Source organism: Bos grunniens, chromosome 26 (assembly GCF_055505025.1).
Source record: "Bos grunniens cultivar Pamir isolate PY7600 chromosome 26, Bosgru_T2T1.0, whole genome shotgun sequence".
NCBI lineage: Eukaryota > Metazoa > Chordata > Mammalia > Artiodactyla > Bovidae > Bos > Bos grunniens.
Window position 1 is genome coordinate 25,245,438 of NC_141190.1, and position 16,029 is coordinate 25,261,466.

Below are 16,029 nucleotides of genomic sequence, written 5' to 3' on the forward strand. Positions count from 1 at the left end.
GACTTGGAGCCTCACAGAAATGAGCCCTCGATCCCCTTAAGTGACTCAGGGTTTGGAATCTAAGGCAAATGGGAAGTAGGGGAGGGGCAAGTGTGGGCTCTGATGTTAAATTCTTCTCGGTTGTCATCTTGGTGTCCACACTCATCAGCTGCATCTCCCTGGGCAAGTGACATCATTTCTCTGCCCTGAGACCTCTAATGTTTTAGTATAAGTAATATTCTATTGGAGAGGAGTGATGAAGACTAAACACAATCACATTTGCAAAACTCCCAGTGCTGGTCCTAGCTTAAAGTAAATGCCTTATTGATGTCGAGCCTCTCCTTGTATTTGATTCAAGCTGCTTCTACTGCAGTCATGGTTTCCCTCTGTCGTTCAGTTCTCAGTGGTCCAATCTTGTTGTTTTCTATGGAAATATGTCTATCAATTGAAGTGTTTTGTCTCTTGCAAGGCCAACTCTAAGACTCCATATGTCCATAGTTCTCTACTAACTTTTCATAACTGTTCAACTTCTTTCTTTTCCTTTTGCCTTTTCTTGATCTTTTCTACGTTCTCTAGCTAGGACTACCCAAGCTCTCCCCCAAAGGGTTATCTGAAATAAAGGCCAAAGTTGAGGTTCAGGATAATGAAAGGATGATTCACATGTCTTAAATATCCCTTATATCCAACAAATTTGTGTGCATGATGGTAAAGCGTTACCCAGTCCTGCCTAAAATGATTCAAACTGGCTCTCTAGATCAGAGGTCAGTAAACCACAGCCTATAGGAAAAATCCATCCCATCAACTTTTCTTATAAATAAAATTTTATTAGAACATGGTCACACTCATTTGTTTAGAAATTGACTATGGATGCTTTTGCATTATGGGTCTTCCAGGTGGCTCAGTGGTAAAAAAAAAATCTGCCTACCAAGGCAAGAAATGTGGGTTTGATCCCTGGGTTGGGAAGATCCCCTGGGGAAGGAAATGGTAACCCACTCCAGTATTCTTGCCTGGAGAATCCCATTAGAGGAGCCTGGTGGGCTACAGTCTATGGGGTCACAAAGAGTCAGACGTGACTGAGCAACTGAGCGTGCATGCCTTTGCATTACCACGACAGAGTTGAGCAGTTGCAACAGAAATTGTATGGCCTGCAAAGCGTAGAATATTTACTATCTGACCCTCACAGAATTTTGCTGACCTCTGCTCTAGGTCATCTTCTGTTGATGTGTTCCATGGCTCCTGCCTCAGCTTCAAGGGGGCATTGAGGAATTAACTCTGCCATCCATTAGGTAAGCTCACCTGCTGAGCTACTCATTTATGAAGAAATGTTGCATATATATTGCATGACTCATATGTTGAGTAAGCATTTTAGGCAGTTTGGGCCTATCCTGACAAATGAATCTTAAGATTTATTTCAAGGATAAGGCCAATCCTGGATGTGCCTAGGAGGGTGAGAAAGATCTGAAAGGCAGTTAACTCAGCTGTCATCTGTCTCTGATGCTGATCACAAGCACTACTTAGGTCCAATACCTTAATAAATAACATCTTATGTTTATTAAACATGTAACTGTTTCAATAAAGGTCCATATAGTCAAAGCTATGGTTTTTCCAGTAGTCATGTACAGATGTGAGAGTTGAACCATAAAGAAGGCCGAGTGCCAAAGAACTGATGCTTTCAAATTTTGGTGCTGGAGAAGACTCTTGAGAGTCCCTTGGACTGCACAGAGATCAAACCAGTCAATCCTAAAGGAAATCAATCCTGGATACTCATTGAAAGGACTAAAGCTGAAGTTAAAGCTCTAATACTTTGGCCACCTGATGCGAAGAGCCAACTCATTGGAAAAGACCCTGATGGTGGGAAAGATAGAAGGCAAAAGGAGAAGGGAGCAGCAGAGGATGAGATAGATAACATCACTGACTCAATGGACATGAATTTGAGCAAACTCTGGGAGATAGTGAAGGACAGAGGAGCCTAGCATGCTGCAGTCTGTGGGTTGCAAAGAGCCGGATGTGACTAAGTGACTGAAAAACAACAACAATCATTGTTTCATAGGACTCTAATATATGTATATATGTTTTTTTCCACTTGATTCTACTACCATTTTTGAGAGGTATACTCTGTTTTGTATATGTTAAAGGCAAGACCTGAAAGTGTTTCAGGACTCTTTTTACGCACCATGATTTATCTGTATTTTCACAATTACAGCCTTATTTTCAACCTCTCATTAAGCCTCATTCTGCTTTGTGTGTAGATCTGGACAGACAGCCTTTGAGGAAATGACAAGATCTTTGGCTTTATTCTGGCATTCATCTTGCCCAGATCTACGCTTGACTCAAACTCATTAAGTTTTAGGCCAGACCCTCTGCTACTTTCTTTCCCCTGTCTGCCATCCCTGTGAGAATTTGCCTTCTCATGCTCAACTTCTTGCCATTCACTCAACTTCTTGCCATTCACTCAACATTGGACAACTCGCCTTCTAGGTAATATACTCTCCAGACAGTAATGAAAGTCTCCAGGTAATTTGTAAATGTTCATCTTCTTTTATAATAGATAGTTGGGAGGTTAAGGATATTTTGAAGAGAAGCAACGTGGTCTTTAAAGTCCCATGGAACTCAGCTCCTGACTTTCCATTTTGAAAGATACTTCAGGGTCTTTGGACAAAGGTAGGCATGCCATTTTTGCTTCGTTCACCATCTAGCTAAAGCCATAGCCTCACTCCCAGGCCCTTGACTAATTCTTCTTTTGATAGTCGCATGTAATGTTCTGCCACACGCAAGTGCCCAGGTGTGGAGCAACACATGATTATATTGCTTCCTTTAATAAAACCAGCTGTACCCTAGTGATGGGGCTATAGCTGTCTCATAGAGTGCCAATAAACAGTTACTCAGCATAACAGATTGAGGTAGGTGTGGGGAGAAGACAGGAAAACCAATCAGCAGATCCAGTAACCAGAATCTTCCTTGAGTTATAAAGAAGTGAAAGGGTCTTTAGTGATCACATACCTAAGTTCTCCATTTTAATAGTGAGAGAGCTGAGGCTCTGAGAGCAGAAGTAACTTGTTCAAGGTCTTTCTGGGAGTTAGTGGAATAACAGATATTAGAATTTAAGGCTTCCAATTTATCTTATGCAGGTAGTTTTCTAAGGGTTCAGAGACAGTGTCTCAAGAGACCCTTCAGGAGGGAAGGGGATGATGGGACCAATTTTATCTGTTTGATTTATTTTAATGGGAGTATTTTGCTCCCTAAAATGATTTGAAAGTCACAGTAGCAAAACATGCTGACTCTTGCTTGGAGGAGATTGAAAATCCTTAAAAGAAAACTGAAAAGTCATTATACAATTTGCTTCCATTGACTGTCTATTGTGTTCCATGTACTTGATGCTCAGTGGTTCACTTAATCTTAATAATATTCCTAGGAGGTAAAAGCTATGACTTATTTTAAGTGGGGAGACTGAATGTCATGCAGTTTAAGAAACTTGTCCAAGATTCATATTTGAAAGTAAGTGGAGTAACTGGAATTCAAACTGAGGTCCTTCTGATTTTTAAAAAAAATTTTATCTGAATATAATTGATTTCAGTTCAGTTCAGTCGCTCGGTTGTGTCCGACTCTTTGCGACCCCATGAATCTCAGCACGCCAGGCCTCCCTGTCCATCACCAACTCCCGGAGTTCACTCAGACTCACGTCCATCGAGTCAGTGATGCCATCCAGCCATCTCATCCTCTGTCGTCCCCTTCTCCTCCTGCCCCAATCCCTCCCAGCATCAGTCTTTTCCAGTGAGTCAACTCTTTGCACGAGGTGGCCAAAGTACTGGAGTTTCAGCTTTAGCATCATTCCTTCCAAAGAAATCCCAGGGCTCATCTCCTTCAGAATGGACTGGTTGGATCTCCTTGCAGTCCAAGGGACTCTCAAGAGTCTTCTCCAACACCACAGTTCAAAAGCATCCATTCTTCGGTGCTCAGCCTTCTTCACAGTCCAACTCTCACATCCATTCATGACCACTGGAAAAACCATAGCCTTGACTAGATGGACCTTTGTTGGCAAAGTAATGTCTCTGCTTTTCAATATGCTATCTAGGTGGGCATAACTTTTCTTCCAAGGAGTAAGCGTCTCTTAATTTCATGGCTGCAGTCACCATCTGCAGTGATTTTGGAGCCCAAAACAATAAAGTCTGACACTGTTTCCACTGTTTCCCCATCTATTTCCCATGAAGTGGTGGAACCAGATGCCATGATCTTCGTTTTCTGAATGTTGAGCTTTAAGCCAACTTTTTCACTCTCCACTTTCACTTTCATCAAGAGGCTTTCGAGTTCCTCTTCACTTTCTGCCATAAGGGTGGTGTCATCTGCATATCTGAGGTTATTGATATTTCTCCCAGCAATCTTGATTCTAGCTTGTGCTTCTTCCAGTCCAGCGTTTCTCATGATGTACTCTGCATATAAGTTAAATAAGCAGGGTGACAATATACAGCCTTGATGTACTCCTTTTCCTATTTGGAACCAGTCTGTTGTTCCATGTCCAGTTCTAACCGTTGCTTACTGACCTTCATACAGATTTCTCAAGAGCAGGTCAGGTGGTCTGGTATTCCCATCTCTTTCAAAATTTTCCAGAGTTTATTGTGATCCACACAGTCAAAGGCTTTGGCATAGTCAATAAAGCAGAAATGGATGTTTTTCTGGAACTCTCTTGCTTTTTTGATGATCCAGCAGATGTTGGCAATTTGACCTCTGGTTCCTCTGCCTTTTCTAAAACCAGCTTGAACATCAGGAAGTTCACGGTTCACATATTCTGAGGTCTGGCTTGGAGAATTTTGAGCATTACTTTACTAGCATGTGAGATGAGTGCAATTGTGCAGTAGTTTGAGCATTCTTTGGCATTGCCTTTCTTTGGGACTGGAATGAAAACTGACCTTTTCCAGTCCTGTGGCCACTGCTGAGTTTTCCAAATTTGCTAGCATATTGAGTGCAGCACTTTCACAGCGTCATCTTTCAGGATTTGAAATAGCTCAACTGGGATTCCATCACCTCCACTAGCTTTGTTCATAGTGATGCTTTCTAAGGCCCACTTGACTTCACATTCCAGAATGTCTGGCTCTAGGTGAGTGATCACACCATCGTGATTATCTTGTTCATGAAGATCTTTTTTGTACAGTTCTTCTATGTATTCTTGCCACCTCTTCTTAATATCTTCTGCTTCTGTTAGGTCCATGCCATTTCTGTCCTTTATTGAGCCCATCTTTGCATGAAATATTCCCTTGGTATCTCTAATTTTCTTGTAGAGATCTCTAGTCTTTCCCATTCTATTGTTTTCCTCTATATAATTGATTTACAATGTTGTATTAGTTTCCACTGTACAGCAAAGTAAATCAGTTATACATATACATACATCCACTCTCTTTTTAGATCCTTTTCCTTTATAGGTCATTACACAGAGCATTGAGAAGAATTCCTGTGCTAAACAGTAGGTCCTTATTAGTTATCTAGTATATTTTATTCTTATTTTAAAATGCATTCTTTCTTTTTAGATTAAATTAGAGTATCAAATACCTTCAAGTTTATTGAGAATATACCCTAAGGGACCACAGACTCAGCAGTGGCCACAGGACTGGAAAAGGTTGGTTTTCATTTCAATCCCAAAGAAAGTCAATGCCAAAGAATGCTCAAACTACCACATAATTGCACTCATTCATATGCTAGTAAGGTAATGCTCAAAATTCTCCAAGCCAGTTCAACAATGTGTGAACCATGAACCAGATGTTCAAGCTGGTTTTAGAAAAGGCAGAGGAACCAGAGATCAATTTGCCAACATCTGCTGGATCATCAAAAAAGCAAGAGAGTTCCAGAAAAGCATCTATTTCTGCTTTATTGACTATGCCAAAGCCTTTGACTGTGTGGATCACAATAAACTCTGGAAAATTTTGGAAGAGATGGGAATACCAGACCACCTGACCTGCCTCTTGAGAAATCTGTATGCAGGTCAGGAAGCAACAGTTAGAACTGGACATGGAACAACAGACTGGTTCCAAATAGGAAAAGGAGTACATCAAGGCTATATATTGTCACCCTGTTTATTTAATTATATGCAGAGTACATCGTGAGAAACGCTGGACTGGAAGAAGCACAAGCTAGAATCAAGATTGCTGGGAGAAATATCAATAACCTCAGATATGCAGATGACACCACCCTTATGGCAGAAAGTGAAGAGGAACTCAGAAGCCTCTTGATGAAAGTGAAAGTGGAGAGTGAAAAAGTTGGCTTAAAGCTCAACATTCAGAAAACGAAGATCATGGCATCTGGTTCCATCATTTCATGGGAAATAGATGGGGAAACAGTGTCAGACTTATTGTTTTGGGCTCCAAAATCACTGCAGATGGTGATTGCAGCCATGAAATTAAAAGACACTTACTTCTTGGAAGAAAATTTATGACCATCATAGATAGCATATTGAAAATCAGAGACATTACTTTACCAACAAAGGTCCATCTAGTCAAGGCTATGGTTTTTCCAGTGGTCAAGTGTGGATGTGAGAGTTGGACTGTGAAGAAAGCTGAGCACCGAAGAATGGATGCTTTTGAACTGTGGTGTTGGAGAAGACTCTTGAGAGTCCTTTGGACTGCAAAGAGATCCAACCAGTCCATTCTGAAGGAGATCAGCCCTGGGATTTCTTTGAAAGGAATGATGCTGAAGCTGAAACTCCAATACTTTGGCCACCTCATGCGAAGAATTGACTCATTGGAAAAGACTCTGATGCTGGGAGGAATTGGGGGCAGGAGGAGAAGGGGACGACAGAGGATGAGATGGCTGGATGGCATAACTGATACGGTGGATATGAGTCTGAGTGAACTCTGGGAGTTGGTGATGGACAGGGAGGCCTGGCATGCTGCAGTTCATGGGGTGGCAAAGAGTTGGACACGACTGAGTGACTGAACTGAACTGAACTAATGCTGGGAAAGATTGAAGGTGGGAGGAGAAGGGAATGACAGAGGATGATGGTTGGGTGGCATCACTGACTCAATGGACATGAGTTTGAGTAAATTCCAGGAGTTAGTGATGGACAGGGAGGCCTGGCTTGCTGCAGTCCATGGGGGTCGCAAAGAGTCGGACACAACTGAGCTACTGAATTGAATTGAACTGAACTCTAAGGGAATAATTGGTGTAAAGAGTCAAGTATCAGAGGGTATTGCTTTCTTTGAAACATGAGGTGCTACCTTAGACCAGGCCTAGATGATGTCCGTGGGATAAACTGGACATGCAGGGGTCATGTTCACTGAGTGGGCGCAGGGGAGACATGTGTAATGAGATGGGTCTAGAAGGAAGGGGCAGGGCAGGAGCCAAAGGCAGAAACTAATCACTAACTTTTATTGAATATGTAGTGTGTACTGGTGGCTTAGATGGTGCCTGCAATGTGGGAGACCCAGGTTCAATCCCTGGGTCAAAAGATCCCCTGGAGAAGGGAATGGCAACCCATTTCAGTATTCTTGTCTGGAGAATTCCATGGACAGAGAAGCCTGGTGAGCTACAGTCTATGGGGGTCTCAAATAGCTGGACATGACTGAGCGATTGACACTTTCACTTTTTCACCAAGAACTCACTTATGCATTAGCTCTTCTAATCCCAAGACACCCTTGTGGTATAGGCGTTATTATTACTATCTCCCTTTTATTGATAAGGATCTTGTGGTATAGAGAAGTTAAATAGCTTGCTTTAGTTATTTAGTTAAATAGCTGAAAAGTGCCAGAGTTAGGATCTAAACACAGGTAGTATCACCCCAGAGCCTGCATTCTCCATTTTTTTTTTTTTTTTTGTAGAGTTTACAAAAGCAGGACTGTGAAATAATAAATATATGGAAAATATCCATGACTCTAAAGCTCTGTTTGAGGCTTTCTCATCATACAGGATGATATAACACTTTATACTGCACATCTCTTTACTCTCTGCAGAGTATATTAACTTTATTGGATGGGCTGGAGGTGGATAGGGTCTGTGGATTGGCTGGCCAGGGCCTTTGGAGGGTGCTATATGAGAGGGAACATCTTGACTATGGAAACCAACCCTGCAGAGTGTTAGCCCTGCTCCATAAAGCTTCAGGCAGGGGTCCCACCCCATCTGTTTAAGCCTTATTTTCTGCTTCTCTCCCTCTGTGGTTTAGCATTGAATGTTGGGACCACAGAATTTTCTTCCAGAATAAAGGGGCCCCAACGTATTCACAGCCAAACCAGACCTAAGTGAGGGTTTTGTTTCTAGAGAAAGTTTTCTAAAGTCATAGTCTGATAATTTGGGGTACCAGCCTAGTCTCACTTGGTCAATCTGGGGAAGTGGGTATGGACCTCCCTTATGGATCTGGGGTCTGTGTTGTTACAGGCCTGGCTTCAGTCCTTCCTTGTTCATTTGGTCAATCATTTATTATTTTTTTTAAAGGGTTGGAGTGTTCCTTCTGAGCCTGGTCCTGTGTGAACGTATGCAGGAGATGGGGCAGGGGAAAGATCCGTCTCTGGCTTCAAGAAGCTTCCAAGTCCATTGAGAAGAGAAGGCTCCCACTAGAAACAGTTGATCTACATCTGGAGCTTTGGAAAAGGAGAGGGTGAGAGGAGAGGGCACGGTGAGCTACTGTATAGCACAGGGAACTCTGCTCAGTGTTAGGTAACAACCTAAATGGGAAAAGAATTTGAAGAAGAGATACATGTACATGGATAACTGATTTACTTTGCTATATGCCTGAAACTAATGTGACACCATTAATCAACTATACTCCAATATAAAATAAAAAGTTAAAAAAAAAAGTGAGGGGCGAGCTGCCCAAGAGTGACAGGACCCTAGCTGCCTATGCAAACTCCATCCATCCTGTGTCACTCAGCCCAAAGCCTCTCTTCTCTCTGAAACCTTCTGTGCTTTTGTGGTTATGTAGATCTCTCCCCTCTGTGGGCTCAGCAGCATTTTTTTGTTCTCTTATAAGACTTAGCATTGTTCTTTTTTTGACTTTTTTTTGGCATTCCTCATCTGGACTGTGGCAGAGCCCACTCTTATTCCCATCTTCTCTACTCCCTAACAGTACTTTAAAAAATTCATTGTGGAGCTGAAGCCCCGGAGAACTTGTTAAAATGCAGATCTGAATCTAGTTACTCTTGTGTGGATCCCAAGATTCTGCATTTCTAACAAGCTCCCAGTTTGTCAGATGCTGAACCCAATGGTCGTGGACCCTCATTTGAGTAGCAAGGTTCTACAGTGTTAGACACAGACAGTACCTATTAAGTGAACTTGGTGATGTATTGAAGTGGTTAATGGGGGCATGTTATAATGGGGGCTTCCTTTCTCTAGGTCTCTTTTTACCTATAATCCAGAAAAGGAACTTTTTAGGCTTGACAGATGCTAAGGCTTCTGTACCCCCATTTTCCTCTCCTGTATCCTTAGCTGATATTGAAGTTAAAGATGGTATTCTTTCCCACTGAACTTGGAAATGTCCTCTTGAGAAGGATTTTCTCAATATAGTGCCCCAAAGATTCACTTTTGGTCCGACAGAGTTGGCTTGAGGATGAATCCTACCTGCTACCCTGGCCAAGATGTGCCTTAAAGGCGTCTTCTAATGGAATGATTTGGAATGTGTGGGGAAGCTGGGTGCTACACAGAGATGCTCCAGAATACAGTGTCCACTCTGGGAGATGAAGACTTTGCTACCTTCAGAGCCTCTCATGCTAGAGAAGCCCCACAGTCTGGGTTTGGGAAGTGAGAAGAGGGGCAGGAAGATGGAGAAGAGGTGATGGATGGGAATGATGAAGTCAATGGTTCTCCCTTCTTACACTGTTGGTGGGAATGTAAATTGGTGCAATCTCCATGGAAAACAGTATAGATTTTCCTTTAAAAACTAAGAATAGAATTACCGCATGATCCAGCAATTCCACTGCTCGGCATATACCTCGACAAAATTCTAATTTAAAAAGATAAATGCACCCCAGTGTTCATAGCAGCTCTATTTACAATAACCAAGACATGGAAGCAACCATCAACAGATGAATGAATAAGGAAGATGTGGTATATATACAATAGAATATTATTCAGCCACAAAAAAGAAAGAAATAATGTCATTTGCAGCAACTTGTATGGTGGAGAAATTATTATACTAAGTAAAGTAAGCTAGACAGAGAAAGACAAATATATGATTCCATATCTAAGTGGGATTGAGAAAAAAATGATACAAATGAACTTATTTGCAAAGCAGAAGTAGGCTCACTGACAAAAAACAAACTTACTGTTAACAGAGGGGATGAGGAAGGGGAGAGAGATAAATGAGGAGTCTGGAATTAACATAGGCACAAGTTTGGAATTAACATAGACACATTACTATATATAAAACAGATAGCAAGGACCTACTGTATAGCCCAGGGAACTATATTCAATATCTTATAATAAGCTATAATGGGAAAGAATCTGAGAAAGAATATACATATCTATATCTGAACTGCTTTGCTGTATACCAGAAACTAACACAACACTGTAAATTAACTATACTTCAATTTTAAAAAACGATTATAAAAAAAAGTCTGGTTCTCAGCCGAGATTGCATATTAGTAATAGAATCATGAGAAAGCTGTAACATGTAGTGATGCCTGGGGCCACTCCTAGATACTACATTTAATTGGTCTGGGATAAGACCTGGGCATCAACATTGAAAAATCTCCCAGGTGAATCTAATGTGCAATCAGGGCTGAGAACCACTGATTAAGCCCATATGTTCGTGCTCAGCAAGTGGCAAGGGATCAAGGAGCTGGGCTCACTTTCAATCCTGAGCTCCAGGAGAAGCAGAGTCCTGACCTCCCTCCCCTAACTCACCACTCCAGGGCTGGGACCAGTAAGCTCTTGGAAGCAGCTCCAGTTCAGGGAGCCTTGTGGTTAGAACTGACCCTGTCTCCAGAGGCCGCACCAAAGGTCAAGGGTTTGAGGAAAGATAGTGCCTTCCAGCCACCTTTTTTTTGCTTAAAATGGATCCATCCTCAACAAAATGAGGTAAGGGAACGCCTTCTCAGGTGCCATATTTTCATGAGGGCATGTTGCTGTTATTATTGCTATTGGCTCTAGGTTGGCTTTTCTCCATGTTTGAGTTTTCTGCGGGGACCTCTTCTCCTTCCTGGTTGAGGGCTGGCGGGTAGAAGGCCGCCCTAGTCATCCTTGTCCTCCCTTGAACCCCACCCTTGAGTGTTGCCCTTCTCTTCTCACTTTCCTCCAGACACACACACTCTGTCTCCTCCATCTCCCAATCCTGTCGGCTCAACTGTTTGTTCCGATGAGAGACTGAATCACTGTTAACCTACCAAGATGTAGACGACTGATCCCTGCTCTCTTGGATTTGAAGAGTCTGCTCACTGTCCTAAATGCTTTTAATTTGTGGGATTCCAGATCATGAATGAGGAGAACAGGAAGCATTTTCACAACTAGCATTAGGGGAGATTGGGGGGCTTTTGGGGGTGGGGTGTGGATGGCATTCCTATACTCTTCTGTGCAGATGTTTCCTTCAAAGGTGAGAACGGGGCATTGCTTGAGAACAAGCCAGATACCTGAGGAGGAGCAGTTTGTGCCTCTTCCCTCTTTGAAAAAAAATGACAAAAAGGGGTCTGCTTTAGGCAGCTTCAGCATATTTCTAATTTTAGTGCCCATTTGTAACCAAGACTTTGGCCTTCCAAGAAGACTTGATTACTACATTCATAATTCATTGGCAGCCCGTCTAGTCCTGATTCAATGATTTCTCCAGTCAGGGAGAGAATCTTGATCCTTTAAAAACTGATTTTTCACTTTAGAAGAGCAAAAGCAATTGGTTTTATTTTTAGCTCAGTTAAGCAAGAGCTCTAATGAAGCTGAAAGGAGGTTTTTTCTTTTCTGTCTTTCCCCTGAGGTGCTTTGTAGGATTCAACCTAGATGTTGGCCTGCTGCTGCTGCTGGGTCTGGGTGAGATGCTTGTGGCTGGTGGAGGAAACCTGGAGTGCGGAGTTTGTGAGGGTGGAGGGTGGTTTTCAGAACTTTGTACTTGGCCATGTGTTTCCCGAGGCCGAGACTCCTACCTCGACTCTCATCATGAAGGAGGGGGTGGAAGTGTGTGCAGGGCGAGCTTGGCAGCCTTAGTCCCTAAACTCTATGTTGTATCTGGAGTTCTTGGCATGAAAAGCGGAGAATAATAGTACTTGGCATTCAGGTCCTTTGTTCCAACGGTACTGGCTCAACTTGCCATTCCCAGCCTTGCCTCCCACCAGCTCCCCTGCACAGGCCCCCAGTCTGGCCAGAATGGTTTACACATGGGCCCCAAGCAGGACCACACACGTCTCCCACCTTTCCTTCACCATACACCCTGCCCCCTCCACCTTTCCCAACATTTTGAACTCCCTTTCCTCTGAATTCCTGGGAGTCCACTTGTAACTGTAAGTGTGAATTCCTAGATAGTGTTGGGCATGTGCAGTCATTATAAGCCACAAGTGAATCTGCTCAGGCTTATTAACCCATTCAGACAGCTCCAGGGCCTGGAGGGGAGAGGGGTGATTGGCTTAAAACAGAAAAGCTGACTGCAGTGTGAACCGTGCTGACCTGCAGAGCACAGGCCCAGTCTAAAGGCTGGAGCCATTCTTCAGCTACAAAAGATGGCTTTCATGCTGAGCTTCTGGTCTGGTGTTGTCAGATTTCCTATTTTTCAAGAGCAGCTGGAAATCCAGAGTTTAAAATGTAAAATCTCTTAATTTTTCAATGTTGGAAATTTGGGTTTCTTTAGTACCTGTGTGGACCAAATCCCCATGTCTGGGATCACCATTTTGATTCCTCAGCTTTAGGTTTTAAGAGCAGAACCTATAGACCCCAGCTGAGAGCCACCATTTTAAAGCATCTTTGAGCCCCCTCTGCCTCACAGTCTTATAGATCAGGCAGAAGAGCCGGCCCTACATGCAACAGGCTGAGTGGTCCAGGGGGTTCCCAGTTACCACAGGGACCTTCACAGGTCCTTCGGGCAAAGCCAGCATTAACTTGTGGCCTCCAGCACAGAATTCTTTCCATCAGTTTCACACAGAATGTGTGGTGTGGGGTCAATTTTTGTAGCATCTTTACTGTTGAATCTTAATGGTAAATGAGGAAAACGCTCTTCCCTTGGAACGAATTAGATGAGAGAAAAGAATATAAGACTTCATTCCTGTTGACTTCTATGTCATTTTTTGCAGGAAAGATGCTACTAAAATTGAGCATTGAAAAGTGCCATTGAGGCTGTGCTGTGTGCCGGGCACTGTGAAACTACAGGGCAGAGTGAGCCACTCCCAGACCTAGTCTCTGTCCTTGGCAGGCTTAGAGTCGCAGGCTCTGGTCCACAGAGCTCCTAGAGCAGAGACTTGGCCGCAGTCAGCTGTACGTGTCTCCCGACCCTCAGCCCTCTGCCCAGCACATCAGAGGGACTTAGCAAATTAAAGACATGGCAACCCAAGTGAGGGACAGAAGAGAGAGGCAAAATAAGGCTTCCAACTAAAATACAAGACTGCTTCATCTTGATCTGAGGATGTTCCTTCTCGTAGGAATCAGATTTTGGCATCCTTTTCTCTTGGCAAACAACTGCTTGTTGTGACAGACTAGTGTCTTGAATTAATAACTGAATGATATACAATTATTCCAAGTGACATTCCCTGGAAAACCTGAGATGTGGCTGGGGGAGGGAGGGCAGGTGCTCTAAGGGTTAAAGGCTATGGTTCATGCACTTCTTCCAGGTCTTTCTCTCCTTTCCCCATCTTCTTACTCTATCCTGACTGCAGCCCTAAGATATTCCCAAGGAAAAACGGAGCATTGCTACAGGTTCCCTATGTCCAGCGCCTGAAAAATTGCCTGCCATTCTCAGGGAGAAGGTGTACAAATTGGACCCCCGTGGAGGCCAGCTCAGGGTATTAGATGAGCCTCTGACAGAGGATGTGAATCTTGGCCCCGGGTCTCTGTGAAGGATGGTGGGGCTGACAAGCCAACATCAAACACGCCTCTGTTCTGGGGGAGCCATCACTCACCCCCTGCGCTCTGGCGGCACATGCTAATGAGGGCCAGCTCGTATACCATCCCTGCCAGAGGCTGGGGGTGGGAGGGGTGCAGCCTCCTAGCAGATTGGAAAGGGAGCCCTTGGGGTTGGGAAGGAGACGGCAGTTAGCTCTACCCCCTCTCCTTTCTGGTAGTCCCCATCTGTAGCAGCCCTTCTGTTGTCTGCCCCTGACTCAGTTTCCAGTCACCCATCCTTCCTGAGGCATGGACTGCTTTCTCAAAGCCTGAAGAATTGCGTGTGTGAGTCATTCTCGGTGGCTTTTCTGTTTTCAGGAGGACCCCAGGCATAGGACAGATTCTTAACCTCAGGACCAAGTGACTGACTACCCACTTCAGGCACCTGCTAGGAGAGGGTCTTGAGAGAGCCCTTGTGAAAACAGAGGTTCCCTTTTTATCAAGGGTGGTCCTGCCAGCTCAGGGGGCACTGAGGATGGATGATGACAATGAGGATGACACAGTGGCTTCTCTGGTGGCTCAGACGGTAAAGAATCTGCCTGCAACGCAGGAAACCCAGGTTTGATCCCTGGGTTGGGAAGATCCTCTGGAGAAGGGAATGGCAACCCACTCCAGTATTCTTGTCTGGAGAATTCCAATGACAGAGGAACCTGGTGAGCTACAGTCCATGGGGTTGCAAAGAGTCAGACACGACTAAGTGACTAACACACACAAGTGCTTGCCCTGTGACAGAACTATTAAGAGCTTTGCACGTGTAAGCTCACTTAATTCCTCCCATGAGCTCTGTGGTAGGCACTATTGTTATTCAGAAAGTGAAGAAACTGGGGCTCAGAGAAGTTAAAAAGAACTCACCTTTGTAGCTAAGAAACATTCTTGGGACATGACCCAGAAATCCTGCCTTTCTATAATAACGAATGTGGGGGCTTAGTCTGCTCTAATGCTACTTCCTGTGTGAAGCAACTGCCAGTCCCCACCAGTTCCCCAGTGGTGCAGAATTGAAGGGAAATGACCTAAGGTTTGACTTTGAATTCCCATCTTGGACACTTAGAAGCGGTGTGATCTCGGGCAAATTTTATAACTTCTCTGAGATTGCGTCCCTCTGAGGTTGATGGGAACAACATCATTTGGATAGCTGTGTGGGTTAAGTGTGTGGAGCCCATTTAACTGGCTCAGCCATGCTACTTGAGCCCCCAGCACAGGTCCGCCCATCCTCGGCACATGGTGCTACCCCTTCTCTTACAGGCAGCCTACCTCCTCCATCTTGCTATTTTATGCATATGCGTGTCTTCCCCATAAGGCTGAGTATCTGGGGGCAAATTCCATGTGTTATTCATCTTTGAAAATACTTCCCTTGGAACTTAACTTAGTTGACTAGAATTGGAATAATAATAGCAACCAACTTTTATGAAGTGCACACCTCATGTTATGCTCCATTCTAAGTCCTTCCAACCGCCTTGCTGTGTGATCCTGTTGTGATGCTCATCTCTGTATCAATAATTGGAGGAATTATGATCCAGATAACTCAGATCTCTGACTTGGGATCCCACCATCAGCAGGTGGTGGAAGCTGGAAGTGGACCCAGGTGGTCTGAATCACAAGCCCATAATCACTCGCCTGTGAGACCTTATCCTTTCCTCCAATCCCCATTCCTTTTAGATAAAAAGTTTCAAATAAGTGGAAACTCGAGGCTCCCAGAGGGTGAGCTGCTCAAGCTACGTCACAGGGCTAATTCGGTAGCCAGGCTGGGGCTGGAGTGAGCTCTCCCCACTGCCAGCCCAGTGTTCCTCCTCGGAGGTATGCCCTGTCATATGGTGCTGTGATTAATTGGGAGAGAAGCTGTAGGTGGTTGACATTTTCCCAGCCTCATCTGCGTTTGCTGCCCACACGCCAGGCCCTGAATGTCGAAGCCCCCCACGCTGCTTTGCCCGGTGGGGTAGGAGGGAAGCCCACTCACTATTATTAAGCAATTAAAAATAAGGGCTGAGCAGATGTGGGGCGGCCGCCTCTCCTGACGTGTCAGGCAACAATTTAGCTGGCTCCTCTCACTCACGCTGAGAGACATTTAAG

At 44.1% G+C, this 16,029-nt stretch overlaps 1 long non-coding RNA gene across 9 annotated transcripts in view; it reads left to right on the forward strand.

The window, feature by feature from the left end:
* Window positions 1-10,684: 10,684 nt before the first annotated feature.
* The window catches only part of LOC147344286 (uncharacterized), a 48,934-nt gene continuing 43,589 nt past the window's right edge, over window positions 10,685-16,029 (forward strand). For 3 of the 9 annotated variants that reach the window (XR_015155856.1, XR_015155860.1, XR_015155864.1), the window contains exon 1: window positions 10,687-10,971. This is a non-coding gene — a long non-coding RNA (uncharacterized LOC147344286). Of the gene's footprint in view, window positions 10,972-16,029 lie in introns of all 9 variants that reach the window. The other 6 variants (XR_015155862.1, XR_015155863.1, XR_015155857.1 and 3 more) reach the window with 4 other exon arrangements.